Source organism: Peromyscus californicus, unplaced genomic scaffold, assembly GCF_007827085.1.
Source record: "Peromyscus californicus insignis strain IS unplaced genomic scaffold, ASM782708v3 Scaffold_4__1_contigs__length_199733344, whole genome shotgun sequence".
Classification (NCBI taxonomy): Eukaryota; Metazoa; Chordata; class Mammalia; order Rodentia; family Cricetidae; genus Peromyscus; species Peromyscus californicus.
This window is the reverse complement of record NW_026294562.1, coordinates 52,319,163-52,324,437: the sequence shown is the minus strand read 5'-3', so window position 1 is coordinate 52,324,437 and position 5,275 is coordinate 52,319,163. Positions and strand designations below refer to the sequence as shown.

The 5,275-nt window shown below is 46.4% G+C and overlaps 1 long non-coding RNA gene across 1 annotated transcript; it reads right to left on the bottom strand.

The window, feature by feature from the left end:
* Positions 1 to 323: 323 nt before the first annotated feature.
* On the bottom strand, positions 324 to 3,067 carry LOC128094262 (uncharacterized). Its single transcript, XR_008212905.1, has 2 exons — positions 2,424 to 3,067; positions 324 to 1,713 (listed from the first exon to the last, which is right to left on the bottom strand). It is a non-coding gene; the product is annotated as an uncharacterized LOC128094262 (long non-coding RNA).
* Positions 3,068 to 5,275: the final 2,208 nt, after the last annotated feature.

The following is a 5,275-nucleotide window of genomic DNA, read 5'->3' as shown; positions in this document are numbered from 1 at the left end:
GGTGGGGCCCTGTGCTTTGGCACAACCCATATTTCCCTTTCCAGCCCTCTGCTCAGGTCCCATCTCACAGCCCAGTGTTGCTCAGCTTCTGTGGTACAAGGAAGCCAGCATTTCTGTTGGAAACGGTCTACTTGGCACAGAGCCAAGCAAGCACCCCTGGGCTGTGGTCCTAAGTCTCTCAACCACCCATGGCGACCTAACCTTGGAGAAAGCATCACATTGTGGGCGCAGGATTCTATCCAAGTCTGTGATACTTTAAAAAAAAAATGGTGAAATTCGATAACCCCACTTAAAGATGGGGATATTTGAATGGGGACAGAATATATTATATGACAGTTTATTGACATGAAAAGACAGGGAATATTGACTGAGTTTCATGGGGCTGGAGAGATGGCCCAGTGGTTAAGAGCACTGGCTGCTCTTGCAGAAGATCTGGTTCAGTTCCCAGCATGCAAGTGTCAGCTTATAAGTGTAACTATAATTCCAGGGGATCTGACTCTTTTTTTCTGGCTTCTGTGGGTGGCAGGCACACAGGATGTGAATATATACACACATGCAAAACATTCAAACATATAATTTTTAAAAAGTTACTTGTAGCATGTATGTATGGTCTCATTTTAGGAAAGTTATGTATTCTAAGCAGGAAAAATGTACCTTCTGTAAGTGTGGAGGTGGATGTGGAGTGTCTTCTTCCATCACTCTCCACCCTGATTTTTCAGGCAGGGTCTCTCATTGACAGTGGAGTTTGCTATTTTGGCTAGACTGGTTGCCACAGACCCTTGGGATCTTCCTGTCTCTGCCTCCCAGATTTGGGGTTACATGCCTGCAACCTCATGCTTGGCTTTTTACGTGGGTGTTGGGGAGCTATGAACTCAGGACCTCTTGCCTGTTGCCTGTTGCCACTGAGCTATCTTTTAAGCTGTAACAGTTGTTTCTGCTTTACTCTTTAACATTTCTACAGTTCACAGGCACTGCCTTAGTTGCATTAAAGGTTATTTTTTGTCAAGATAGGATTTGCTGTGTTATCCAGGATAGTCTGAACTCCTGGGTTCAAATAATTCTCTTGTCTCAGCCCTCCAAGAAGCGGAGACTACACGTGTTACCACTGTGCTCAGATTCAAAGAAAATTTCTCTTAAACACATTTAGTGAAAGACTGTTGACCCTTAAGATTAAGAATCTGAGGCTCACCCAGGTACTAAGTGGTGACCATTGAGCCTTCGTCTTCCATGATTTTATCAGACTGTAGCCCAGGCTGGCCTCAAACTCATTATGTAGCTGAGGCTGGCCCTGTACTGAGCCTTTTGCTTCCAAGTGCTGGGAATACAGGTGTGTGCCACTGTACCTGCCTCCAACCTCTTTGCTTCTTGTTATAACTTAGAACCCAAGCTCCCGAGTTCTGTACAGAATCTACGAAGCTCTGGTAGTTGCACAGTAGATGTTAACTCTGAGGTGATATTAAATTCTCTCTCATACTGGTTTTGTTTATTAATCCAATCATGTCTGACCCCTGCTACTCTGCAATTATCAGGACTTTCTAGATTCTGTATAGAACTTAGGAGCTTGGGTTCTGAAAACCCAATTTCATTTTAATGTTGGGTTGAGGAAAAATAGAATTTGAAGCATAAAGTTGCATTGGTTTTCCCAACCTCTGACCCTGTGTGCTTCCGGGATGCCCCTAGATCTGGATGGCATCAGAGTAGGAACCACAGGACCTGTGAATGGGAAAGGTGACATATAGATTTAACATGCCCTGAAGGGACACTTAGTCTCTTTGCTTGCTCTCTCTCTCTCTCTCTCTCTCTCTCTCTCTCTCTCTCTCTCTCTCTCTCTCTCTCACACACACACACACACACACACACACACACACACACACGATCATTTGTCACAAGGTCTAGATGGTCCCCAAGTTTTCTTTACACATTTATGATTTCTTAGGAGACACAGAACTCACTATGGCTCAACTCTTCCTGGATGTCCACATGTGGCATTTATGCTGTGGCGGGAGTCACAAATGGCACCCATATACCATACCCACCTGCCCCAGTCCCACCCTGGTCCAAACATCCTCCCTGCCTCATTCCTGACCTGGGGTCACCTCTGATTTCCCAGGGCCACAGCTTCCCCTCTGCAGGGAGCAGGACATCTATTTTCTTCTCAGCCGGGCAAGCTTCCTGGGATCACTCCCTGTTGCCCTAGAATAGCTACAGAATCCCAACACAGTGAGGATTTTGTACAAAGATGACTAATGGGAAACCTGGGAGGAATGATCTTGCCTAGCTTCCCCTCACTCTCCATTTCTGATGAAAGGGATACCCACCCCACCTTCCTGTGTGCTAACAAGCACCACGTCAGAGAGCTTACTTGGAAACACAAATAAAACCATTTTCCAAGCAGCAGCTACAAGGTAGAGGCCCTTCCTTACCTGAGACTTTTCTCTGCCACTCAGCAGAGGGCTGGCTCCACGTCTCGTTGTACAGTTGCCTAGGCTCTGGTCTTCTCCTGGTCCTCATTATCCCACCATTTTGCCTGGTAGTGATCACATGGCAACTTCCTTGTCTTTCTGGCTGAAAGGCGCAACTGAAAGGCAGGGGGCTGGCCAGCCTGACCATTGGACCCTGATGACCTCGCAGGCCTGGGTGGTGGACAGCTCTGCTCTAAAATAAACGTGGTGTTTGGATGGGAAGGAAGGTTGGGATCAGGAGCCCTGTCAGTTCCAAATGTTCTCGGTAGGGTAGGCTACTCTGAGCCAGACTCTGCTTGGGCCCTTGAAAGCTGTCCACATGGTGTAGTTTGCTGCCCTCTTGTGGTGTAGAAGTGCCCACACAGCCGATTATCATTCTCTCCGGGACAGTTTCTTGCTAGTTTGTTAGTGATGTGTGAGGCAAAATTGAGAAGCATTTGTGGTTTCCACTTAGGGAATTCTGGTGGGTCTCACTAGAACCAAGGTCTGAAGGCAAATGTACACACTGGGATTTTACACAAAGGGGTTGATCATTGGGTACCCCAGGACCACAGCTGCTCAGTCCAAGAAGTCACAGTGGAGTATATCTAGTGTTTTTTTATTTTTTATTAATTAAATTTATTCATTTACTTTACATCCCAACTGCAGTTTCCCCTCCCTCCTCTCCTTTCATCCCCTCCTCCTACCCCCCACCTCCCCGCCCCCAATCCACTCCTCCTCTGCTTCTGTTCAGAAAGGGACAGACCTCCCTTGGGGGTCAACAAAGCATGGCACTGGCACATCAAGTTAAGGTAGGACTAAGCTCCTCCCCTTGTATTAAGGCTGGCAAGGCAACCCACTATGAGGAGTAGGTTTCTGGAAGCCAGTCAAAGCGTTAGGGACAGGCCCTGCTCCCACAACTAGGATCCCACAAGTAGATCAAGCTACACAACTGTCACACATATGTAGAGGGCTTAGGCTGGTCCCATGCAGGCTCCCTAGCTGCTGGTCCAGAGTCTGTAAGCTTTTATGAGCCCAGGTTAGTTGCCTCTGTGGGTTCCCTTGTGATGACCTTGACCCCCTGGTTCACACAATCCTTCCTCCCTTTCTTTATCAGGATTCCCTGAACTCAGCCCAGTGCTTGGCTGTGGGTCTCTGCATCTGCTTCCATCAGTCACTGGGTGAAGGCTCTCTGATGATAACTGGGGCAGTTACCAATCTGATCACAGGAGATGGCCAGTTCAGGCTACTTCTCCACTATTGCTAGGAGTCTTAGCTGAGGTCATCCTTGTAGATTTGTGGGAGTTTCCCTTGCACCAGGTTTCTACCTGACCCTCCGCCCCCCCCCATCAAGACTTTTCTTTCATTACTCTCCACCTCCATCCACCCCCACTCCTCCCAAGTCCAATCCCTCACATTCTCATCTCCACCAGTCCCTAGTCTACCCAGATCTTTTCTATTTCCCCTTCCCAGGGAAATCCATGAGTCCCTCTTTGGGTCCTCCTTATTTCCTAGCCTCTCTGGGGCTGTGGATTGCAGCATGATTATCCTTTACTTTACAGCTAATATCCACTTATGAATGAGTACATACCATGTTTGTCTTTCTGGGTCTGGGTTACCTCACTCACGATGATTTTTTTTTTCTAGTTCCATCCATTTACCTTCACATTTCCTGATGTCATTGTTTTTAAAAGCTGAGTAATACTCCATTGTGTAAATGTAGCATTCTTCAGTTGAGGGACATATGGGTTGTTTCCAGGTTCTGGCTATTAAGGATAAACAGAGTTGAGGAAGTGTCCTTGTGGAATGATTGAGTATCCTTTGGGTATATGTCCAAGAGTGGTATAGCTGGGTCTTGAGGTAGATTGATTCCCAATTTTCTGAAAAACCTCCATATTGATTTCCAAAGTGGCTGTACAAGTCTGCATTCCCACCAACAGTGGAGGAGTGTTCCCCTTGCTCCACATCCTTGCCAGCGTAAGCTGTCATTAGTGTTTTTGAACTAAGCCATTCTGACTGGTGTAAGATGCTCTCTCAGAGTCATTTTGATCTGCATTTCCCTGACAGCTGTTGAATAATTCTTTAAGTGTATTTAGCCATTAGAAATTCTTCTGTTGAGAATTCTCCGCTTAGATCTGTACCCCATTTTTAATTGGATTGTTTGATTTTTTGATGTCTAGTTTCTTGAGTTCTTTATATATTTTGGTGATCAGTCCTGAATGCATTGGCACAGGAGACAACTTTCTGAATAGAACACCACCAGTAGCACAGACACTGAGACTGACAATTAAATAAATGGGACCTCACAAAACTGAAAAGCTTTTGAAGACAAAGAACACTGTCAATAAGACAAAACAGCAGCCTGCAGAGTGGGAAAGGATCTAGCAGTCTTTAACTAGGGCTACCTCCCTTGTGCATGGCAGAACAGAGAAAATCAAGGTTAGATCTTTCCTTTGGTTGCTCTGTTCCCATCCCTCTTTTCAGGTGTCTAGTGACTGTTACTTTCTCCACAGGGTCTCTTCCCTTTCCAAGCCCACCATGGTTTTTGCGTTGTCTTCTGTCACCCTTTCAGTTCACAGGATGAATCTCTAAGCCCCATCCTTCCCCAGTAACTCAGAATGTGACTATATCTGGGGACAGGGCCACCAAAGGAGTAATGAACTTAAAATGAGGGTGTTGTAGGGCTGGGGAAACCCGAATTCATGTGACTGGTGTCCCTGTGAGAAGAGGGCACAGTGTGTTCTGAGAAAATCTCATGTTAGGTGGCCAGGCAGGGTGGTATATGTCTATAGGCCTACAATCTCCTTCTTGGGAGGCTGGGGCTGAAGGATTGA